At 35.9% G+C, this 25,117-nt stretch overlaps 1 pseudogene; it reads right to left on the bottom strand.

The window, feature by feature from the left end:
* Nucleotides 1-9,408: 9,408 nt before the first annotated feature.
* Nucleotides 9,409-10,120, bottom strand: LOC150052956 (N-terminal Xaa-Pro-Lys N-methyltransferase 2 pseudogene; annotated as a pseudogene).
* Between the last annotated feature and the right edge of the window lie 14,997 nt (nt 10,121-25,117).

Raw genomic sequence — 25,117 nt, 5'->3', positions numbered from 1 at the left:
GCAGCAGAAGAATAAAGGAATTATGCCTGGGAAATGCCAAAGGCCCCTCTGATTTATCTCTCAGCAGAATGTTTCAGGCACATCTACATAAATATTTTAACAGGAGTTTAATTTTCATCTCAGTCACACGATAAATCTTATTACACACCACCATCTTTGTCCTAACTGACTTGCCTTTTTTTCATTCGATGTGTGTTCATTTTTCATGGATGTTTGATAAATAGAATCTTAATATACAAAGTAACAATGATTTTATTTACACAAGAGTCTTGCCACAGGCTATTTCATTTTAGCCCCAAATTTGATTTTATTTTAATATTTTAGCTGCTACCTAAATAAGCTTATAGTCAATGTCAAATTTCTTTGTAGGACTATAGGGGAGTGAGAAGTTGTGAAGTTGAAGTAATTCTATAAGCAGATATAATTATTGGACTTGGGCATATCTGTATTGGCTGTAAAAATATCACACCATTCTCTTCTTCACATTATTATGGAGTATCACGGAATGTATCTTAGGAATGGTAGGATGGAATTTTAGCTTATTTATGTTTCTTGTGCCATGCTGTTTACTTCACCATGCTCATGTATTAGACAATAAAAGAACATATGCAGCTTTTTGAAGCCCCATATGATGAAAATCAAAATGTTGCATTTCAAGTACTTGTTGAGAAAAAATAGACTGCCCTAAATAGAATCTAATCTATCTGATATAATGCTATTATGAATATGATTTGCAAGTGAGCCAGTAAGTATGAGTTAAAGCCATCAAGGCATTTGCTTATGTCAGCTTCCTTTAAGTTTTGATCTAGAATATTTTTGACCCAACCTTTTACTTTAACAATGTACATAGAAGATCTTAGTGTTCAAGTTTGGGAAAACATAGGAAAAAAAGTTCTTCTTTATGATTCCCCTTCAACAAATTGATGCTAACAGAAAACATGAAAACCCCAAGAAATGAAACACTAACATGAAGAAAAGAAAACACAAATTATTTTATCACAAACTTATTTTTTGATGTTCTCCTGTGTTAAATTTATTAAGTAATGACACATTTGGTTAAGGTGAACATTTGGTTAATTAGAACGTTGAGTACTTGATGATGGCTGTGAACAGTGCTTACAAATTCTGCAGCCAACATTGATGAACTCTGCGATGCTAGCCTTTGCAGTGATGGTGCATGAGTGAATGTCATCTCTGTTTAAGTAAAATGAAGTTAAGAGATGTAAAGTCTGACATTAAAGCCTACTGATTTAATGTCAAACAGTAAAGGACTCTTACTTTGTTATTTTTAATTGGGTTCTGTTTTTTTGAGCATTGCTATTAATAACGAAGTTTAGATTTATGTTCAAACACCTTCCCTGACTCCCACAAACTACAGAGGTATTTCTGTTTAGGAAATTATAATGTACACTCTCATCTTCTCATCTCTCTCTCTTTCTCTCTCTCTCTTTGTGTATCTCTTTCACTGTCTTCCTCCATATATATATATATAGTTATATATAGTTATACATATATATGTCTCTCTTCAATATGTATATACACAAACATATGTATATATAAATTTATGCATATATTATATATTATCAATATATACTGTTTGAAGGTACCCAGAGTCTTGGTCCTATTTGTCAGGCTCACATTCACTGCAGAGCTAGTGCTATATACAACTGCACAAGTAGAATGAGGTAAATAGCCCTCTTTATGATTGCATACCCCATAAGGTTCTTTTATACCCCCAAATAATAATAGAAAATATTTCATCTTTCACTTTTGTTAAATCTGAGGAAGCTGACTTTTCGGTTTTCATTACCATATCTTTTATTTGTTCCATTCTCTTTTAGGAAGTTAAAAAAAAGAAATAATGTAGCTTTCTAACAAGAAAAAAAAAACTGAATTGGTTCCAAACCGGGCATTCTTCCTGAAGATAAGTGGCTGAAAAAGATAACAATAGTTACATGTTTCTTAGGTGAAAAGTCTAATGGAATGCAAGTGGCCTTGCCCATTTCTACCCTTAGCTGTCCACAAAGTGAGAGCAGAAGCGAGTGATTTATAGGTTTCTCACATACCAAGCCAGTGCCCTACCACTGAGCTTATGCCCCAGCCTTTTTTTTTTCAAAATTTTTTATTGTAAAGCTGATGTATGGAGGGATTAGTTACATGTCAGGTAATGAGTGCATTTCCTTTTGAACAGTGTCACTCCTCGTTCATTTTCTCCATTTTTTTGCAATATATTATCCAGTTAGCATCACTGCTGAATTACTTCGCTCTTTGTTCCACCATTTTGCTGTGATTCCCCTGTTTATTAATTGTGTAGTTGTTTCTTTGAGGATTTGTTTTTGGGTGGTTTAAATTTGTGAGCTCTGTGTATTTTTAAGATACGGAGGCACTTATCTGGTTGCATAGCTAGTAAAGATTTCCCATTCTATGGGCTTTCTTTTTATCTTGCTAGCTATGGGCTTTGCCATGCAGAAACTTTTCAGTTTGAAGCAATTCCATTTACCTAGGCTTTTTTTGATTTATTGTGATTTTGAATCTTTGCTTAGGAAGTTTTCACCTGTCCTAAGGAACCCTAGTGTTTTCCCTATTTCTTCCAGTAATATTTTCAGGGCATGTGGTCTTATATTGTGGTCCTTGGTTCATTTAGAGTTGATTCTGGTACATGGTGATATATAAGTAACTAACTTCAGGTTTCTGCATTTGTATAGCCAACTCCTCCATCATCCTTTGTTGAAGAGGCCATCTTTCTTCCATCTTGTGTTTTTGGATCACATAACAAAGATTAGGAGGCTGTAAATCTATGGGTTTATTTCTAGGTAATCTATTGTATTCTATTGGTCCTCAGGCCTATTCTTGTTCCAGTACCAAGCTGTTTATATTACTACAGCTTTGTAATAGAGTTTGAAGCTACGTATTGATATTCCTCCAGTACTGTTCTTCTTGCTAAGGATTGTTTTTGATATTTAGGGTTTTCTATTATGTCACATGAATTTTTGCATTGCTTTTTCTATATCATTAAAGAGAGTTTGGATTTTGATGGGTATTGCATTGAAATAGATAGCTTTGGGCAATATTGCAATTTTCATAGTTTTAATCTTTCTCATCCAGGAGCAGGGAAGAGTTTCCATTTCCTTAAATCTACTTTGATTCTTTTTCAGGTCTTTAAAGTTTTTATCATAGAGATCTATATATTTTTGATGGAGTTAATTCTTAGGTATTTTATTTTATTTTTTTGAGGCTATTACAAAAGGAATTATTTCACTCATTTCAACTTTGTTTTTCTCATTGTTGGCATACAGACAAGGTACTAATTTTTTTGGCTAGTCCTGGGGCTTGAACTCAGGGCCTGGGCTTTCTCTAGGCTAGCACTCTACCACTTGAACCACAGCACCACTTCTGGCTTTTTTGATGTATGTGGTACCGAGGAATCAAACTCGGATCTTCATGTATGATAGGCCACTAGGCCAAACTCCCAGCCCAAAAGTACTAATTTTTTATGAGTTAATTTTATACCCTGGTATGTTGCCAAGGTTTTGGAACAGCTCAAGGAGATTGGGAGAGAAATCTATGGTGTTCTTTAAATACAGGATCATGTCCTCTGCAAATCGGGAGAGTTTTACTTCTTTCTGTATTTGAATATCCCCCCTTTTGGGGTTTGGGGTGGGTTGAGGAGCTTAAACTCTGCCTGGGTTCTGTCCCTGAGCTCTTCAACTCAAGGCTACCATCCTACCCCTGGGCCTGGGCATGTTCCTGAGGTCTTCAGCTCAAGGCTACAGCCCTACCCTTGAGCCAAGCCCCACTTCCTGGTTTTCTAGAGGTTAATTGGAGATAAGAAACTCAGGTCCTTTGGTCTTGTGCCAGGGCTGGCTTTGAACCTTGATCATCAGATCTCAACCTCCTGAGCAGTTATGATTACAGGCGTGAGCCACCCACCCAGTTCTCCCCTCTTTGTTTGTCTCTTGACTTATTGCTGTGGATGGGAATTTGAGTATTGTATTGAAAAGGAGTGGAGAGAGTAGACATCGTTATCTTGTTCCTGATTTTGCACAAAATGGTTTTAGCTTTTCACCATTGAGTATAATGCTGGCTATAGATTTGCCATATATAGCCTTTATAATATTGAGGAATGATCCATGGATTCCTAGGTTCTCAAGAGCTTTCATCATAAAGGGGTGTGGGATCTTGTCAAATGCTTTTACTACTTCACTGACCTGATCATGTGGTTCTTTTCCTTGCTCCTATTGATGTGCTGGGTTACATTGACTTGAGTATCCTGAACCAGCTTTGCCTACTTGGAATGAATCTCGTTTGATTATAATATTATTTTTTAGTTAGTTGTTTTATTGAGAAATTTTGCATTGCTCAATGGGTCTATAGTTCTCGTTCTCTGATGACTCCCTATCTGGTTTTGGGATGAGGGTTATTCTGGCCTCATACAATGAGTTTGGTAGTGATCTTTCACTTTCAATTTTTTTCATATATTTTTATTGTAATTAATAGAAGGGTTACATGATATTTGCCAGATAGAAGGTGCATTAATTCACATACATTGATACCTTTTCACATTCGAGTGAGTTCTCCTTTGACGATCTTATAGAGTTTGACTGTGAATCCATCTGGTTCTTGGCTTTTCTTGGATGGGAGGACTTTTATTGCCGTTTCTATTTCATTGCTTGTTACAGGCCTATTTGGTTGCCTAAATCTTGGTTTATTTTGTGTATATCAATAATTCCTAAAAATTCTTCCATTTTGACAAGTGTTTGAATCATGCAGATTGGAGAGACTCAAGTGACATTAAAATCAAATGCAAGGTATGAACTTGGATTGTATCTTGGAAATGAAAAGAAGACATTAATAAAGACATTGATATGTGTGGTTTATTTCCCATAGTTTTGTCCATACATAAATTTATTAGTTTTGATAATTTTAGGATGGCTTTACAGAACATGAACACTGGGAGAAAGTAATGTAGGGTGTAGTTGCACTATTTGTGTTGCTATTGCAACATTGTTGTAGGTGTTACAATTAAAATTTTTTAAATCAAAGTAATATGCACTGGTGACAAACATAACTTAAAAAGAAACCTTTATTGACTGTAGCTAAATTGTAAAGTGCTTGCTTAACATGCTCAAGGCTCACTTAAAATAATGGTAGCAATAATACACTTGTAAATCATTACATTGGACTAGTGGCATATCTGTGAAGTATGAGATTGTATGTGAAAAATAACTAGGGCAAAAATTATGATGGTGATGGAATGCCTGCCTAGCAAGCATGTAGACTTGAATTCAAACCTAAGTGTCAAAAAAGAAGAAAGGGAAAAAAAAGACCTCTAAGTTCCTGTTATTCCTATGATCAAACACAAAAGGGATTTATATGATTTTACTCAGTTATTACATGAATACAGGTTTCTTAGGCAGATAAAAAGTCATAGGAAGTTGGCCTGCTGAAGAGAGTGAGACAATGCACCTACAGGTCTAGAACTGTCAGGAGGAAATAATATTCTAGTACTTCCATGAAGAAATACAGGTTTATCATGCTCAGTTTTGCCAAAATATTTCCCCTAATAAACATATAGAAAACTTAGAGAAGATGAACTTCACATAAAAAGTTTAAATTCCTTCCATTGCACAACATCTGCCTCAAAATGTTCTTGCATCTGCTTCCCATACAATAGATGTTATTATGGAGCCAGAGTAATACTTGGTAGTATTTCCAGAGCAATACATGTTGTCTGAATGATGGTTTTACTGACAGGTTTGAGGGTTTTGCTAAAAGTCGATGTTATTTTGAATAATAGTGAGGCCATTCAGACTTTTTCCCAAAGTTCTTTGTAAAGTTCTTTCTAAAAGAGATTTCACACCACCATATTGCAAAAAAAAAAACACTTAAAAGTGGTGTGTTCCATTTTATGTCGTAGTCAATATCTATATTTTAATTTTATTGACTAGAAAATTGCAAGGAGATAGACAGGTACAGATGAAAAAACAAACACTTGGGCTTTTCTTATTGCAACAACGAGTGGATTTCCAATAGAATTGGTAGTTGATTGATTGTGTGTACACTGAGGGACTTGAAGCTGTGAGCAATGAGGTTTTTATATCTCATAAACATGCTACTGTTGGATGAGGCTCAGGAGATTCTGAGCATGATTGTAATGAAGTGAACTAGCTCTACTCTGTGCTACATCGGGCAAATCTAGGAAATGAAACCTGTAGTAGAATAGTCATTCTTTACCTGTTAATTTGCCATTTGACTTCCTGTGCTTCTTTGAATGTTTGCTTCTTGGCTGTGGTCTTCTTCTTTTCCCTTACCTTCTATAAGACTTTATTTTTCTTCTAGTTCGTATTCCTCCCTTTTGGAAATTTATCCATAGTCTGAATTTAATGTTGTACCTTTGGTTCAAGTCAGAGCTGTCATTTTACATTTCATAAAGTTATCAGAGAAAATCAGACTGAATTCATTTATTATATGTTTAGGAGTGGACTATCTTTAAAGCTTGTGAGAGTTTGAGATAAAACTTTATCCATAGTATTTTTCCTCATCCCAAACCAATTTCCAGATCATTTTCTCTGTAGAAGATTAGTTGAAACAGATGACAGTGACTCATGCCTATAATCCTAGCTACTCAAGTGCTAAAATCTGAGGATAGAATTTGAAGGTAACCTAACGAAGCACATATGAGACTAAACTCCAATTGACTAGCAAAAATTAAAAAAAAACTAAAACCAGAAATATAAGCATAGCTCCAGTGACAAAAGTGCTAGCTTCTAGAAAACAAAGAGCAGGAGGATCTGAGTTCAAGTTCAAGCCTTAGTATTGACACATATGTACAGATACAATATACACACATACAAAAAGATTAGTTGAGAATGTAGCACCATTCATAAGTCTTTGCATGAGCTCTATTCAGCTCTGCCTGAACTAAATCAGAAAAAAATGATGTAATTCTGAGACTCTCATTCCTGTATGAGTGTAGCTCATACTTTATCCTGTTCTTCTCAAAGGGCCATCTGAATGAGAGGGATACCTTAGAGACACATACATTATATGAATGTGGGGGTTTTTTGTTTTAAAGAAGATAGCAATGTTAGTCTCATATTCTGCCAATCAAAATTCAAATAAATTTATCTTTTTGATTTTAAATTGTTTTTCATCACACCTTTCATGTGTTACATAGATCCAGCCAGTTCAATTTGCAGTCTGATCCTTTCCTTGTCTACTTCCTTTGATGTTTTTTTTCCTTCCAGTGTGTATTTATTTCAATCAAGTCAATTTTAGGACAGTGCCTAAAATTAGATTTATCTGTTGCATTTACTTGTATGTTCCAGGCTGAACCTAGGGTACAGCATTTTCCCCTGAAAGGGGACACTTCCCCATTACCCATCACCATAATGCTGGATTCTGTTATCAAATCACATCCAATATGTATGTCATCATTGGGTAGTAACCCTGACCCAAATAGTAAATGAAACCATGTATTTTTTCCGCCAAGAGAAAGGCTAGAGGCAAAATGAACAGACTTACTTTCCTAAGGTTGTTTCACTAGGCCTTCTTAATAAAGAGATTATGTTCGTAGTAAGGAAGAGACAGGAAGTATAATGTAGCTGACATCAGGAAGAGGAGCCTTTTAGATTTTCTTCCATTTATCCCAGATTATTCTATCATATAAATTACCAGTGAGAACACAGTATAGAATGTGAGTATTGTTTCTCTTTGTTTCTTGAACAGTGTTTTTTTTAATTTTTCAGTTAAACATGCATTTGTCATATGAGAGGTCTCATTATGATACTTCCACACATGCACACAGTAGTTTTAGCCATCACTCACTTCCACCATATTTCTATTTTTCTCTTACCTCCTTCCCCCTTTTGCAAACAGTGTTTGATGGTTTTATTTTTTTACATATACATATATATGTATATCATGAAGTATACATGTGTATGCATCAACATATGTGCACACACAATGTCCTTTGTTCTTTTCCACTTCTTAGTATTCATTCCTTATCCCCTTGCCTCTCCTAAGTCTATAACCCACAAATGAGTGAGAATATGCAATATCTGGCTTTTTGACTTTGGTTTATCTCACTCAATGTGATGCTCTCCAGATCAATTTTCCTGCAAATGACATAATTTACGTTTTAATTTGTGGCTGAGTAATATTCCATGAATAAATATTTTATCTATCCATTCATCAACTGTTGTATACTTTGGCTAGTTTCATTTATTGGGCTATTGTAAGCACTGCTGTACTAAACATGATATGCAAATATCTTTCTTGTATATAATTTACATTTCTGTGGACATACACCCAATAGTGATGCTGTGGGGTCATAAGGTAGAATTTTTTGACGATCCTCCATATTGATTTCCATAGCGGTTGCGTAGTTATTCCTACAGTGTATATAGATTCTTTTTCCTGTATCTTTACCAGGATTTGTTGTTGTTTTCTTAATGATGACCATTCTGACAGAGATGAAATGAAATCTTAACATGGTTTTGATTCTCCTTTTATGTGTAATGATGTTTAACATTTTTTGTGTATTCATAAGCCATTTGTATTTCTTCTGAAAATTGTCAGCTCAATTCATTTTCTGACTTTTAATTTAATTCTTTGTACTTTTGCTGTTTAAAGTTTTAGTTCTTTGTGTATTGTGAATATTATTCCATTATCTGTTGAGTAGCTATCATGGATTTTTTTCTCATTCTGTGGGCTCTTTCTTGATTCTGGAAATCACTTCTTCTGCACAGAAACTTTCAAATTTGAATCTGATTTCACCCTTTCTTTCCCTAACTTGCTGGACTACTGGACTACTCTTCAGAAAATATGTATGCCTTTATCTTCTGGAGTTTTTCCTTTATTTCCTTTCTTTCCCCTATCTTCATACAGACTTGTACAGCTTAGGTGTCCACAAGCAGCTTCTTTAAGCACTATTCCCAATATTCTACTCCATCTTTTGGAAAATCCACGTCTCATTACAGCACATCTCATTATTAGTCTGTGCCTATCTAAATGTGTGCATATCAAATTGCATGCATTACATCATTAGTATAAAGTTGGAAATACTTTATGATCCATCATTTGTAGGCATGCATTATATCCCTTCTTTCTTCCTTCCTTCTTTCCTACTTTCTCCTTTTTTTCTTTCCTTTCTTCCTTCCTTTCTCTCTTCTTCCCCCCTCTCTCTTCCTCTCCCTCTCTTTCTCTCCTTCTTTCTTCTGCCTGGGTTCAGCTGGGCTGAACTACAGGCACCCACTTGGATTTGTTTTTCACAGCTTGTGCCCTATCATTTCAGTCACCCCTTCTGCTCCCTTCTCCCCATTTCTGGCTGCATTACAAGAGGCATCTTACAGAGGCACCTCAGTCCCAAAGCACCACTTCCCACTCTAATCACCAAGCCATTGCAGATTAGGAATGTCTAGCACTGTGCAGTGCAAACATCCACACTGGAATGCACTGCTCTGGAAAGCCTTCTTGCTTCTGCTGGGCTAACACTACAAGCCCACTCTTCATAATGAAGCTTTGAAGGATATCCATGTCTGGAGTCACACTGCTGTCAGAAAGATGGAAGATATAGCCCTCCCATGCCACATTGTCCTTCAGTATCATGACGCCATTTTCAGAGACCCATTGAATCCAGATGACATCCTATCTCCCAAAGGAAGGTATAAGTTCTTAACGCTGGAGCAATGATAGCTTTCTACCTTGTCCTCTCTGATCTGCAGGAAGTTCTGAGCTTTGAGGAATGATTTCATCATGTCCACCAGATCCACACTGTTGACAACTGGCAACAAGACATGTTTGTGACCCTTCCTATTCCAGATCTACAGTCCAAGGCACAGTCTGTTCCAGTTCTCCCTAGACTCCCAACAAATTTCTTGAGGAATTCACAAGAGACCTGGATATCTGGGTTAGATAGATCAGTAAAATTTCCCATCATGCCTTCTTCTGTGGCTGGTACTTCCTGATAGAAAAGTTTAGCTCTGGCATAGAATTGAATCTCACCATCGATGACTTGGCTTGTTAGAGCATACAATTTTGCCAGAGGAATTTTCTCCAGCAGGTAGAGATAGCATTGAAAGAAGTCATTGCGAATGGCTTTGTGAAGGATAAAGGACATGCTTTCTATGTATGTGGTACCAAGGAATCGAATCCGGGTCTTTGTGCATGTTAGGCAAACACTCTACCACTAGGCCAAACTCCTGGCCCATGAATGTGTTTTTAATGTGTTTTCAAGTGATCAAGAATTAGACGAGGAATTCCGCAAAGGAAGTGGTCACAGTGGACAGAATATATGAAAATCGCCAATACACTCATTGAAAGCACAATAAAATTGCATCTTACAGGCTTCTAGTGTGGGTGCATTGGTGGAAACCAGGTCTAAGCTGAATTTCTGTGCACGAGTAGAGTTTTCCCTAGAATAAGGAGTTACTTGTGATATTAGTGTTCCTGGAAAGAGGTGAGTCATTTCTCAGCCCACTTTCTTGAATTTGGGATTCAAGCTTTTGTTTAAAGATGAGCTCAAGTAGTGGATAGAAGCTGGTTACTATGAATTGGAGGCAGTAAGCATGGGAATAGGTTAAGATTCCTAGAGAGTGGTATGTCAGGTCACCATATGAACTTCCTCTGTTTCCTTCTCCATATATGTTTCTGCCAGCCTGGATCACTAGCAGAATCTAGTTTAAATGTAAAAATTGTAGCCGACTAGGTTGTTGAGATAGAAGCACAGGACAAGAATGTGGTTCCCTATCCATGAGCAAGGAACATAGACCTCACTATCTCTTCCTAGGTTTCCTCTTAATTGTCAATTAATTGTACATGGTAGCTGCAGATATCTCATGAAATATGATCCTGGACAGTTTATACCACAAGTAAAATTCATTAAACACTAGTGAGTACATCTATGTTCCTTGTTTTGTATTGAGCCAAGGCTCAACCTTATATCTTTAATTATTTTTCATTCTTGTATATAGATATTCTATTTCTATTTAGGTTCTCAATCCATAAGTAGAGATTAGTAAGGATAATAGAAGGGTTTTTTTGTCAACATTAAGTTTTATTTGGGGAATGATTCTGGTGTCCAATTTCTACTCTTCCTTTTCATCTGTATTGGAAAACCCTGAACAAAAGACAAATCAAAGGCAAAATTGATAATTCAGTAATTTCTCTCATTTTTATTCATTGTCTTCTGATATCCAAAAAGCAATTAAGGAAGACCAATCTTAGTACCATTAGTAATTACACACATTTGACATTTTATGATGGTAGACTAGATCTGGCTGTCTTCTAAGAGTAGACTGACAATATTCAGGAATTTTGTGAGTTAGATATTAAATTATTAGTGACTTGAAATTAGCCATAGGTAAAATATGATATCTCCATAGAAACTGGAATTCCTGTAAGTCAGAGGCTTTTACTTTTTTCTTTTCTTTCTTTTTTTATTTCTTTCAGAGTTTGCTTATCAGCACACCATTTAATGTAGTTGTTGCCTCATAGATGAGGTGTAAAAACTATCTTTTATGTTATAAATTGTATTAATTATGAAGAGTATGTAATTGTTAAAGGATTGTGCAACTCCTTTAGTGCAAAAGAGAAATGTGGGTTATTTTGCTTTTTGTTATTTCACGGTATTGGGGTTTGAACTCAGGGCCATGCATATATTTGGTATTTTACCACTTAACCATGTCCCTACCTCTGCGTTTTGCAGATTAATTATAGATAGAACATCTGGACTATGTCTCCTGGGGTGGCTTTGAACTCTTATCCTCAAGGACTCAACCTCCTGAGTAGCTATAATAAGATACCAGTAAGTAGCATGAGCCACTGGTGTTTGCCAAGCTTTTCAATCTGTTTTGAAATGGATCTCTAAAAGGAGTGTGGTTACTACAAGAACATTAAAAAGACGTGGGAAAGAGCTCAAGTTCTGGAGAAAATATTTCATCATTGAAAGTGAATTCGTGGGGCCGGGAGTTTTGCCTAGTGGTAGAATGCCTGCCTAGCATGCACAAAGACCTGGATTCAATTCCTCAGTACCACATATATAGAAAAAGCCAGAAGTGGTACTGTGGCTCAAGGTAGAACTTAAGACTTGAGGAAAGCCAAAGGACGGTGCTCAAGCCCTGAGCTCAAGCCTAGGCCTGGTAAAAAAAAATGACTTTTGAATTCTTGTATGGCATTTATTATATTAGCAGATGTCCCATTTAGTATCAATGTTTAAGGCTAGTTGCATGCACTTAGCCAAGTAGGATTACTTAAACTCTGCTTCCCTTGAGGTAACATAACAGACTAGGTATTCTCTGGCATTTGCACTGTTGGCTATCCCTGTGGACAAGAATGCCCTCTCATAGGGAAAGTCAAGTAAATGAGGTTTCTGTTGGGCTTGTTGGATTCCTTAAATGATTTCTGTCTGTTTCTCTTCCCAAGTTCTCCTCTTGGGCTCAAAGACTAGAAAGTGGAAAGGAGCTGAGCTGGCTGATTAAATGAGAGCAAACCTGGGGCCGGGCGTTGAGGTTTACTTTTATCTGCTGTGGACTCTGGATTAATTTTGTATCGATGCTCTAAAAAATTACCACAAATTTGGACTGGCTTTAATGAATACTTATTCTCTTAAAATTATAGGATATCTGTAGTTGGAGAATAGTTTCACTAGGCAAAAATCGAGGTGTCTGAGCTGTGCTCTCTTACGAAGATGCTAAGGAGAATCTGCTGCAATAACCTTTCTAGCCATTGGAGCTACTTTCCATGGCGCCTAATGCTTCACCATCTTTCAAGCCAGGAGTAATGCATCTTTTTTCAGTCATCTTTCTTCAGTCCCTTCTATTTCTGTACCAAATCTCCCTCTGACTCTGCCTCATAAAAACAATTATGATTACATTTAGGACCCACCCAGATAATTCAGCATCTTCTCCCTCACTCACGGTTCTTAGTTACATATATGAGTCTCATTCTCTATGCAAAGTAGCATTGAAAACTCTAAAGGTTTACCTTGATTTCTCTTTATTATATTTGATTACCTATCCACTAAAGGGGAATGTCACCAAATTCCCTGTATTAATCCATGTGTTAAATCATAGTGAGGTCAGGTCCAGGTTCCCTGTTCTCAGCAGAAAAAACTTTGCATAGCATGTTCTTTATTCTTAATTTACCTTTTGTATTTATTCAAGAAAACAGAAACCTGTGTTTTTAGATCTTTCAACACCTTGTAATATACTAATTAATAGAGTATATTATGGCTAAAAATAGTTAGCCAGAGATGGTAAGCACCAGCCGTGTTCTTTAAGTAGCATCAGAATTATTATGGGAAGACTGGGTAATGTTATGATGATTTTAATGAGATGGCATTTACAATTTGCTACCATGTCAAAATAGTTATCTGCCTCAGTTCTGGTGAGAAAATAATTCAGACAAGACATGTAATGTATTAAAAGTGATGGGGAAGTTTATTAGGAAAGGCACATGGTAGAGAAAAGAGTTTTTAACATGGCATGTTATCACAGGAAGGTGACACTTGGTCTTCAGTCATCTTCAGGATAGAAAGTATGAATGTTTAAGTGTTATGGTTAAAGGTATGACCTGGCAAATTATTATCTCAGTAAAGGGAATTGTTACTACAATCATCACCTGAAGGGAACAATCAGGTTTCCATATATAGTATATCTAGCTCAGGGGTACAGCCTGACAGTTGAAAGTAACTGTCCTCATTTGGGGATAATCTATCTTGCAAGGCTCTGCTGTGACTGAGGGGTAGTTTCTGTCTCTTTTAAAGTCACTATGAATCTGACCAGGAGTTTGGCCTAGTGGTAGAGCACTTGCCTAGCATGCATGAAGACGGGGGTTCGATTCCTCAGTACCACATACATAGAAAAAAAAGCTGGAAGTGGTACTGTGGCTCAAGTGGTAGAGCTCTAGCCTTGAGAAAACCCAAGGGTAGTGCTCAGGCCCTGAGTTCAAGACCCAGGACTGGCAAATAAAAAAAGATACTATGAATCCATTCTAACCTTCCTGGAACACAAGTCAATTTCAAAGTGGTTTTAGAGAGAGAATGTCTGTCTTAGGTCAAAGACAAACACAAAATGAAGGCAGATATGCCAGGCTTTTGCTCTGCTTGTAGTTAATTTGTGGCAGGAAAAGCAGTTTTAAGGGGCAGGGAATGTAGCCTTGTGATAGAGTGCTTTCCTGGCATGCATGAGGCCCTGGGTTCAATTCTTGGGTACCACATACACAGAAAAGGCTGATAATGGTGCTGCTGTGGCTCAAATGGTAGAGTGCTAGCCTTGAGGAAGCCCAAAGACAGTGCCCAGGCCCTGCATTCAAGGCCTAGGACTGGCAAAAAAAAAAAAAAAGCAGTTTAAAGTTCCTGTTACAAATCAAATACACTTTCAACACAAAAGTGGATTGTCTCTACTCTGAGAAAAATAATAGCCTTTAGGATTTAAATACTTAATTGAGATTGCCTGTGAAATTCCTATCCTTAGGTCTAGTCTATATGGATGAAGTCACTTGTGAGTTGGGATGTTTGATTACGTTTTTCTCTTTGGAAACCCTGTGATCTTAACCTCTGCTCGAAGAATCTATTGCATTTCTCCCTCATGGCTGACTCTGACCAATCACAAAACCAAGTTTCTAAACTGAGCACCTTCAATGCAATGTGTACAACAACCAAAATTTAATCAGACAGTCTATTTCTCACCTTGCATATGGGTGACAAGGAGTTCTCAGAGGAATCTGAGTCTTCTAGTTTAGTCACTACTTGACATAATTCTCCTTTAACCTTGAAACAAACTCTACCTCTTTTGTCTCAAGCTATTATGGAAGTCATTGTGTGAATTGTCCATGAAGTTGCTTGATAATAGTGAATTCATTTGCTGTCTTGTAATTTCCTTTGAAGTTCATTTATTTTATATAATCACAATATCTACTACTTGTAGAAAATCCAGAAAATAACAAAAACTATAAAGGAGAGAAAAACAAATTGCTTTTTTTTGCACTATATGAAATAGCCTTTATTAAAGTTCAGTATAACTGACAAATTGGGATTCTGCTGTAAAAATATATTTTACACTTAACATTTTCTTTCATTTTTAATTATATTGTGATTGCTTTCCCATGTCTTTATTATTCTTCCCCGTAAATGTTATGTGGTGATTGTACTTGTATTCCGAGTGAAAGAATATTAAAATATAACTTATTAATTTCTTGCTGCACTTAGATTGCTTTACATTTTCCTTTTATAGATGATACTATGAAATGATTTTATATATAAATTCTTGGCTTTTTAAATTTTTTGCTTTATGGTTAATTTTCAGAAGTAAAATTACTGAGTTTCTAATGCTTTATAACAGTAGGAGAACTGTGGGTGACAATAATTAATGGCATAAGCAAAAGAAATAGGATTTTGAATGTTCTTGGCATATAGAAATTATAAATGTCTGAGGAAATAGATACATCAGTTATTGATCTGATATATACTTTACATGTACTAAATGTCACACTTACATAGCTCATTAGTATGTGTACAATGGCTTATTGTCAAGTATATTTAAAAGAAGAAGCAAACTGATTAAGTCAAGGTGTGTAAATGCTTTTATTAATAAATCTCAATATATTATTAGTACATGTAAATTATAAGAAATTGTTAATTGTATATAAATGAGGTATGAAAGGTTACTGCACTACTATATTCTATATTACTGTTTTATGCTTTACTATTCCACTGTTATATTTTATATTTTTCTAGAAATAGTTATGTTCTGTATTTTGTTTTCTATCAAAATTAGAACATTAAATTAATGTTGTTTTATATATTTTTTTCCATATTTTTATTGTAATTAATAGAAGGGTTACATTATGTTCACCAAATAGAAAGTGCATTAATTCACATACATTGATACACTTTCTCATGTATTGGTTCCCATTTCCCTCCTCCCAGCCTCCACCCCTCATCTTGTTTTCCACCCTTCCCTATCCAATTTCAAATAACCAAATACAAACATATCCAATATATCAGATACAAAGTGAGATGCTGTAACAATATGAGATAACAAAGGGACAGCAAAAGAGATGAGAGATAACGTAGTACAATAAAGGACAACAATCACTCATTATATGGATTTTGTTTCTATATCAAAGATGTCCTTTCATTTAGCATCATACTATATGGCCTTATGTATCTAGGTTTTGCTCTATTGCAAATCTCTGCTAGGAGAACCCAAGGTTTCTACTGATTATGACAAATGGGTGAAACCATTAAGCCTATGTTCCTTTGAGTTTGGCTTAGATCACTTAATATGATTTTTTCTAAGTCTATCCATTTACTAACAAATGGGAAATGTCATTCTTTCTGACAGCAGCATAGAATTCGATAGTGTACAAATACCACAACCTGTTGATCCACTCATCAACTGAGGGACATCTAGGTTGGTTCCATATCTTTGCTATGGTAAATAGTGCTGCAATGAACATCCTTGTGCTACTGGATTTAGTATGTCCTTGTTTCTGGACAATTGGGTAAATGCCTAGTAGTGGAATTGCTGGATCATAGGGGAGCTCTATGTTTAGGCTTTTGAGGAACTGTCATACAGCTTTCCATAGTGGTTGAACGAGTTTGCACTCCCACCAACAGTGTAGTAGTGATCCCTCCTGGCCACATCCCTTCCAGCATCTGTTGTTATTTTCTTGATCCTGGCCATTCTAACTGGAGTGAGATGAATCTTAGAGTTGTTTTGATTTGCATGTCTTTTATGACTAGAGATATTGAGCATTTCTCCATGTGTCTATAGGCCATTTTTGTTTCTTTTTCAGAGAACACTCTCTTTAAGTCTTTGGCCCATGTTTTATGGGATGGTTGTTACTTTGGAGATTAGTTTTGGAGTGATTCAATTTTTTGAGTTGTTGATATATTTTAGATATGAGGCCTTTGTCTCTTGTATGGTTGGGGAAGATCTTCTCCCATTCTGTAGGCTTCCTAATTAATTTATTAGCTATATCCTTTGCCATACAAAAGCTCTACAGTTTAATACAGTTCCACATATCTAGCCTTTCTCTGATTTGTTGTGGTTCTTGGTCCTTATTAAGAAAGTTTTGACCTGTGCCAAGGAGGCCTAGTGTATCGCCTATTCCTTCTTGTAAAGTTTTCAGTGTGTCAGCTTTTACCTTGAGGTTTTTGATCCATTTGGAGTTAATTCTAGTACAGGGTGACAAAGAAAGATCCAAGTTTACTTTTCTGCAGGTGCTTAACCAGTTCTGCCAGCACCACTTGTTGAAGAGGCTGTCTTTCTTCCATTCTATTTTTTTGGCTCCCTTGTCAAAGATTAGGTGGTCATAGGTGGTTTAATATCTGGGTCCTCAGTTCTATTCCATTGGTCTTCAGGCCTGTTCTTGTGCCAGTACCAAGCTGTTTTGATAATTATAGCTCTGTAATAGAGTCTAAAGTTTGGTATTGAAATTCCTCCTGCACTGTTCTTTCTGCTAAGAAGTGTTTTTGCTATACGGGGTCTTTTATTATTCCATATGAAATTTTGGATTGCCTCTTCTATTTCTTTAAAGAATGACATTGGGATATTGATGGGTATTGCATTGAATTTATAGATAGTCCTTGGCAAGATTGTCATTTTCACGATGTTGATTCTTCCAATCCAGGAGATTGGGAGGATTTTCCATTTCCTCAGTTCTGCTTTAATTTCCTTTTTCAGGGTTTTAAAGTTTTCATGAAAAAGGTCCTTTACATTCTTAGTTAAGATAATTCCTAGGTACTTCATTTTCTTTGAGGCTATTGCAAAAGGAGTTTCTTTCCTGATTGTTGCCTCATTCCTCTCACTGTTGGCGTAGAGGAAGGCAGTTGATTTTTGAGGGTTAATTTTCTACCCTGTTACACTTCCAAAGTTTTGAGTCAGGTCAAGGAGCTTGGGAGTAGAGTCTATAGGATTCTTTAAATACAGGATCATGTCATCTGCAAAGAGGGAAAGTTTTACTTCCTCTTTTCCTATTTGGATCCCCTTTATGCTTGCTTCTTGCCATATTGCACTGGATAGGAATTCTAATATTATGTTAAAGAGTAGTGGAGAGAGTGGGCATCCTTGTCTCTTTCCTGATTTTAGAGGGAATGGCTTTAGCTTTTTGCCGTTAAGTACAATACTAGCTGTTGGTTTGTCATACACAGCCTTTATTATACTGAGGAATGTTCCATGGATTCCTAGTTTTTCCAGAGCTTTTAACATAAAGGGGTGTTGGATCTTGTCAAATGCCTTTTCTGCATCCTTTGAGACAATCATGTGATTTTTGTCCTTGCTCCTGTTGATGTGTCGAATTACAGTAATTGATTTGTGTATGTTGAACCAGCTTTGCCTCCCTGTGATGAATTCTGTTTCATCATAGTTTATAATTTTTTGATGAGTTGTTGTACACGGTTGGCCAGTATTTTGTTGAGAATTTTAGATTGATGTCCATCAAAAAAATCATCTATAGTTCTCTTTCTTTGATGAATCTCTGTCTGGTTTGGGGATGAGGGTTATACTGGCTTCATAGAATGAGTTTGGTAAAGAACCTTCATTTTCAATTTCGTTGAAGAGCTTGAGGAGTATTGGTGTGACCTCTGCTTTGAAGACCTTATAGAATTCAGCTGTGAATCCATCTGGCCCTGGGCTTTTCTTAGGTGGAAGGTCTCTTATTGCCATTTCTATTTCAGTGCTTGAAATAGTCTTGTTTAGATGGGTTAGTTCTTCTTGGTTCAGTATGGGTATGTTAATATTGGCTACGAATTCATCCATTTCTTCTAGATTCTCGAATTTGTTGGCATAAAGGTTTGAGAAGTATTCCCTCCTGATGCTCTGGATTTTGGTAATTTCTATCGTGATAGTACCATTTTCGTCTGTGATTTTGTTTATTTCAGTATGCTCTCTTCTTTTTTTGGTAAGATTTGCTAAGGGTCTGTCCATTTTGTTAATTTTTTCAAAGAACCAATTCTTTGTTTTGTTGATTCTTTCTATAGTTTTTTGGACTCCAAATCATTTACTTCTGCTTTGATTTTAATAATTTGCTTCCTTCTAGTGGGATTAGGGTTGGTTTGTTGCTCCTTTTCCAGGAGCTTAATGTGACACATTAAATTGTTGGTTTGTGATTTTTCTACTTTGTTATTGTAGGCACTCAGAGCGATAAATTTTCCTCTGAGTACTGCCTTTGCCGTGTCCCAAAGGAGCTGGTATTTTGTGTTCTCCTTTTTGTTAAATTTCATAAACTGTTGGATTTCTGTTCTGATGTGTTTGATGACTCATTGGTGATTCAACAATGGGTTGTTCAATCTCCATGAGTTACGGGGTTTTCGTTGGTGGAGATGGGTGTTCAGTTCCAATTTGATGCCCTTGTGGTCTGAGAGCATGCAGGGAATAATTTCATTGTTTCTGAATCTGCCCAGGTTTGTTTTATGCCCTAAAATGTGGTCTATTTTGGAAAATGCTCCATGTGCTCCTGAAAAAACCATATATTGTATTGTTGCTGGGTGGAATAATCTGCAGATGTCTGTTAGATCTAGTTGGTCTATACATTTGTTCAATTCTAAGGTTTCTCTGTTGAGTTTTTGCGTTGTTGATCTGTCCATAGGTGAGAGTGGTGTGTTAAAGTCACCAACAATCACTGTGTTTTGATCTATGTATGGTGAAAGTAAAGTTTGCTTGATGAAGTTCGGAGTTCTGGGATTAGGTGTGTAAATATTTAGGATGGTTATGTCTTCCTGGAGGAAAGATCCCTTTAGTATTATGTAGTAAGCTTCTTTGTCTTTTCTCACTAATTTTAGTTTGAAGTCTATTTTATCTGATATGAGGATAGCAACTCCAGCCTGTTTATTGAGGCAATTAGCTTGATAAAGTTTATTCCAGCCTCTCACTTTCAAAAAAGGTTTGTTTTTTTTGGGTACGATGTGTCTCTTGAAGACAGCAGAATGATGGATCTTGCTTTTTGATCCAACTAGATAGTCTATGTCATTTAATTGGAGCGTTAAGTCCATTGATACTGAGAGTTAGGATTGAGAAATATTTATTAGTTCCTGTCATTTTTAAAAGCTTTCATTAGGGCCTGTGTCTAGACAGTTCTTGTGGCGCTTAGATCGTATGAGTTTTAGGTGCCATTTCTTTCTCTATTACATTTATGTTGGTTTCGTATGTGTAGAACACCTTTGAGAATTTTCTGTAATGTTGGTTTGGTTGCTACATAATGTTGCACCTTTTCCCTGGAATAGAATGTTTTGTTCCTTCAGTTGTGAATGAGAGCTTAGCTGGGTACAGTATTCTTGGTTGGTAGTTATTTGACTTCAGGGCATTACATATATCCTTCCAATCTCTTCTTGCTTGCATGGTCTCTGCTGAGAAATCTGGGGTTATTCTAAAGGCAATTTATAGGTGATTGTTCTCTTCTCCCTGGATGCTTTTAGGATCCTTTCTTTGGTCTCTATTGATCCATTTCAGATTATCTTCAATCCCAGAAATTCTCTCTTCTGCATTGTCTAACCTGCTATCAAAACTTTCTACTTTATTCTTCATCTCCCTTGCTTCTAATTGCTCATTTTTGATGCCTTGCATCTCTTGTTTTACATCATGTATGGATTTCTTTAACTCCTTGATTTCCATTTGAGTGGTTAGCTCAGCAGCTTTATTCTCTTTGGACATTTGTTGGAGTTCGGTCACCTTTTTGTTTATGGATTCTATGAATTCGTCCATTTTTCTTTGAAAAACCCTTATTACAGCCTCCTTTATGGCTTCCCCTTTTTCGTATATTACCTTGTTTATGGTTTCCTCTTGTTTAGCTATGGCTTTCTCCCTTATCTCTTTCTTTATGTTTTCACACTTTTCATTAATGATGTTTATCAATTACATTTGTATAACACTTGGAAGACTCTCCTCTAGATTTGCCACTGACTGCTCCATTGCCTGTTTATGTTGGGTGGGACATGCTATTCCTTGATTTGACATTTTTCTTGAGTTTCTTATTCTGCCCATTTGAAAATGGGAGCAAGATTATACTAAATAAAATCATAATTTTTCAGATATTACCAACTTAGACCTTTTCAGTTGGCTGACAATAGATGTTCGCACTTTTAGATTGTAATATCACTCTCTCTTTCTTTTTGTGCACTTACATACAAATCTAATACAACCACAGATTATGATTTATGACCCAAACAATAAGCCCCTCAATCTAATCTCTATTGTATTTAAGTTGAACTTGAATCTTGGCGGGAGCTCAGTACATCTCACACTGAACTGCTGCCATCTTCTTCCCTTATTTTTGTCAACATTTACCTCAAACAACTTGTCCTGTTAAATGTCTTAAGCAATGTTAACTCTAATGATTTCAAAAAATACTTATCTGATGGTTATTTTATAACCATAATTTGCATGTTACGTTTTTTAAGTTAGGATTTATGGCCTTGAAAAAGTTATTTTGGTTGAATATCTGATGGGAAACAATAAAGAATATTTTACTGTTTTTGAATTGGTGATTCCGCTCAGGTATATACTTATTGATTTTCAATCTTCCAAATCTCTCAGTTTCTGAAAAAACAGTGTTGAGGTTTTGACTACATGGTAGTATTGTCTGCTTCTTGCTATTGTTCTACCACACATATTTTTATGAGCTTTATACACAATAAGAGTTGTTATATTTTTTCTTGTAGATTTGACTTCTTGATAATTATATAATGCCCCTCTTTTCAGAACAAGGGGAAACTTTTATGTACAAGGAAAGCAAACTTTTCATTGTGGTAGATACTTTGGGCTTTTAAATCTTATTCTAGGCTTAAATTATATGGATTTGAACTGAACTAATACTCTCCTGTAGCTCATTAGAATAATTTACTACTTCTCAACCTTCTTTGTTTTTACTAGTCACATCTCCCTATCCACTGTCTAGTTTCAGAGAGTTGAACACTAGCTACTATAAGATATCCATCTTATATGCACACTTAGAATTTTTTAAAGACCTTACGTGAAATCACATTTTGGAAGTTGAGGTGACAATATCTAATACTAATGTTTATAATGTTTAGCTTTAAAAAATTATTTCCATACCAAAAAGAAAAATGGCCTTCTGGGAATTGCGTACATTCTTTCTCAGTGGGTTCTATAAATATTTAAATTATTTGGCTCATCTTACATATTCCTTGAGATTTATTAGGTGATAAGTGAACAAAAAAAGTCTTTCCTCATTAACATATCAAAGTGAGGAAAACAGAGAAACTAAACCTCTGATTATAAAAGTTCATACTATGCACAGTGATGGTAAACAAGAAGGCAAATCCTAATTATTTTTACAGATTTTCTGTGCCATTTTTAAGATGATTAATTAACCTTATCTTTGCATAGTTCCTTAAACATAAAGCATATGCTTGAAATTGATGAGATTGGGTTAAACTTTGAATTTTGTCAATAGCAACACATACTTCTCATTAAAATAGAAATGGACAAATAACTTTGAACTGCATGGGATAGAAAGGATATTAGAAAGTTTATAGAGTGAGGCAAATTGACACTTCATGTCATGAAGAGAGGAAAGAAATGGCATCCAATGAGATAGTTACTGTAAAAAGACTCCATTGAAACACGAACATATGGCAGATAATGTCTGCTACATTCAAATTAGTGCCAGAGTTTTGTGGTTTGTTGGCTGCACATCCATAGGCTTTAGAATGGAAAGAAAACAGCAATGAAAACTCTCTCCTCTTCACCTTGGCTGAGGGATTCTCCAGGAGAGCAGATGGTTCTGAGTTTCAAGCCATGAATCATTGTCAAGGGATCTCCTCAAGCTGTCTATAGCAAGAAGAGTTGATAAGCCTCAAAGGGTAATATTTTTAGTACAGTGTTTTCAGTCACATCAATGCCCTTGCTGCTGGAATGAGAGATATTGTTAATAACACTTGACAACTTGGAAACCAAAAAGCAAGAGTCAGCAGATCATTTCCATTTAATGTCTAAAGGGTGATTCAAAACTTCTAATATTCTTCTAATGTTCATTAGTGAAAACAGTGGGAGAGAAAAACTTTCTTTCTTCTTATTTATAATTGTCTGGGTCCAAAGAAAACTGATGAATGAACATGTTCTCTATTTTCATGCCTTAAAAAGCAAATTTTCAAAGCCACTATTCTATTATCTTGTTGAATACCAAAGATGATCTAAATGTGTCTATTTAATTGTAGGCAGCAAGTGAATTTGATTTTTATTTTCTTTGATCCACTATAGCTCTCTGTGTTATTTTAAATTTCTACTTTAAATGAATTTGCCTTTATTGTAGACTTTTAGATCAGTATATTCTTCCCGTAGAACAGAACCATGTCATAGAGGCCCTCTTTGTAAAATCCCAAAGTTTTGTTTCATTTATTTTAAGTGTTGCCACTTTACCTTAGCTGATATTACTTTCAGTAACTTCAGCTGAAACTATACCTAGAATACTTTAATGAATTTTTTTTGCTTAAATTAGTAATTTTAATAAACTCTAGTGAGTTTTTAACAAGTTTACCTGAAAATAGGCTGTGGTTTTTAAACCAGAAATGTAATTGAGTATAAAAGTTATTAAAAAATGTTGATATTCTTTTAATGCAGTAAAGTCAAGATTTGACCAGTTCTAAATGTCTGTGGTGAAAAAGAGAAGCAAGAAGCAAATCTATTTTTCATTTCTGTATCCTGACTGGAAAATAATTTCACAGTGATTGTTTTGAGAAGCATAATTTTACTTGACCTGAAGTTTAGTATGGTAAAGTGCAAAGTAGGGTTTGACTAGAATAAGCCTTCCATCCTTTCCACCTCTGGGACTAGTGACAAATATCTCTGATACATGTACTCCCCAAATACTCACTATACTGAAGTGTTGATACTGAAGGAAAGCCTCATTGCCAAATCCTTAATCAGCCGTGGGTTAGACCCTGAATAAAGGTAGCTATTTTTGGCATCTTCTCTATGTACCATTGATGAATTTAGCTATCATCGTTTTAATCATTGTAAATGTACTTGAAAGGAAAAAAAAGAATAGAAATGGTAAATAAATGAAAACAACAGGAAAAAAGTTCTCTTGTCCTTTCTATCTCTTTTATGGGCAGAATGAAGGTAAAGAAGTGGGATTGCTGAATGTGGTGGTTCACATATGTAATCCTAGCTACTCAGCAGGTTGAGATCTAAGGATCAAAGTTCAAAGCCAGCCCAGGTACTAAAGAACTTGAAACTCTTATCTCCAATTAATCACTAGAAAATGGGAAGTAGAACTGTGGCACAAGGGAGAGGGTGGTAACCTTGATCTGAAGAGTTCTGGGCCAATGCCCAGGTCCAGGGGTAGGGCTATAGCCTTGAGCTGAAGAGCTCAGGGACAATGCCCAGGCTCAGATTTCAAGACTCTTCACCCGCAAAAACACCCCCCCACCACCAACAACTAATTTGGATTAGCTCTCAGAATGAAGCTTTAGAAAACACTGATAGTGGGCCAGGAAGTTTGGTCTGCTGGTAGAGTGCTTGCCTAGCATACACGAAGATCTGGGTTTGATTTCTCAGTACCATATACAGAGAAAAAAGCGGGAAGTGGTGCTGAGGCTTAAGTGGGAGAGCTTAAGTGGTAGAGGTCTAGCCTTGAGAAAGTCCAAGGACAGTGTTCAGGCCATGAGCTCAAGCTCAGGACTGACAAAAATGAAAACATTGATATTGCTAATTATTCCTAAAATAATAATTCATTGTCAAAATATTTTTTGTCTTTGTAACTTACATCTTTATTATTATCTTTAAGTAATTGTACAAGAGAGTAACCATTTAACAGTTCAGTTTATGAATTCAAAGCATCTTGACAGATGTTGCCCCTTTGTCACTTTTCCCCCTTCCTTCTTTTTTTCATATATTTTTTATTGTAATTAATAGAAGGGTTACATGATATTTGCCAGATAGATGGTGCATTAATTCCCATACATTGATACCCTTTCACATGTCTTGGTCCCCATTTCCCTCCCCCAACCCCCACCCCTGATCTTGTTTTCCCCCGTTCCCTATCCAATTTCAGATAACCAAATACAAATATATCCAATATATCAGGTAACAAAGTGAGATAGTGTAACAATATGAGATAACCAAGGGACAGTAAAAGTGATGAGAGATAACCT

The sequence above is a fragment of the Megascapheus bottae genome, chromosome 16 (genome assembly GCF_031878675.1).
Source record: "Megascapheus bottae isolate mThoBot1 chromosome 16, mThoBot2.hap1, whole genome shotgun sequence".
Lineage (NCBI taxonomy): Eukaryota > Metazoa > Chordata > Mammalia > Rodentia > Geomyidae > Megascapheus > Megascapheus bottae.
Note: the sequence above shows the minus strand (reverse complement) of the source record. Positions and strands in the feature narration are given on the sequence as shown.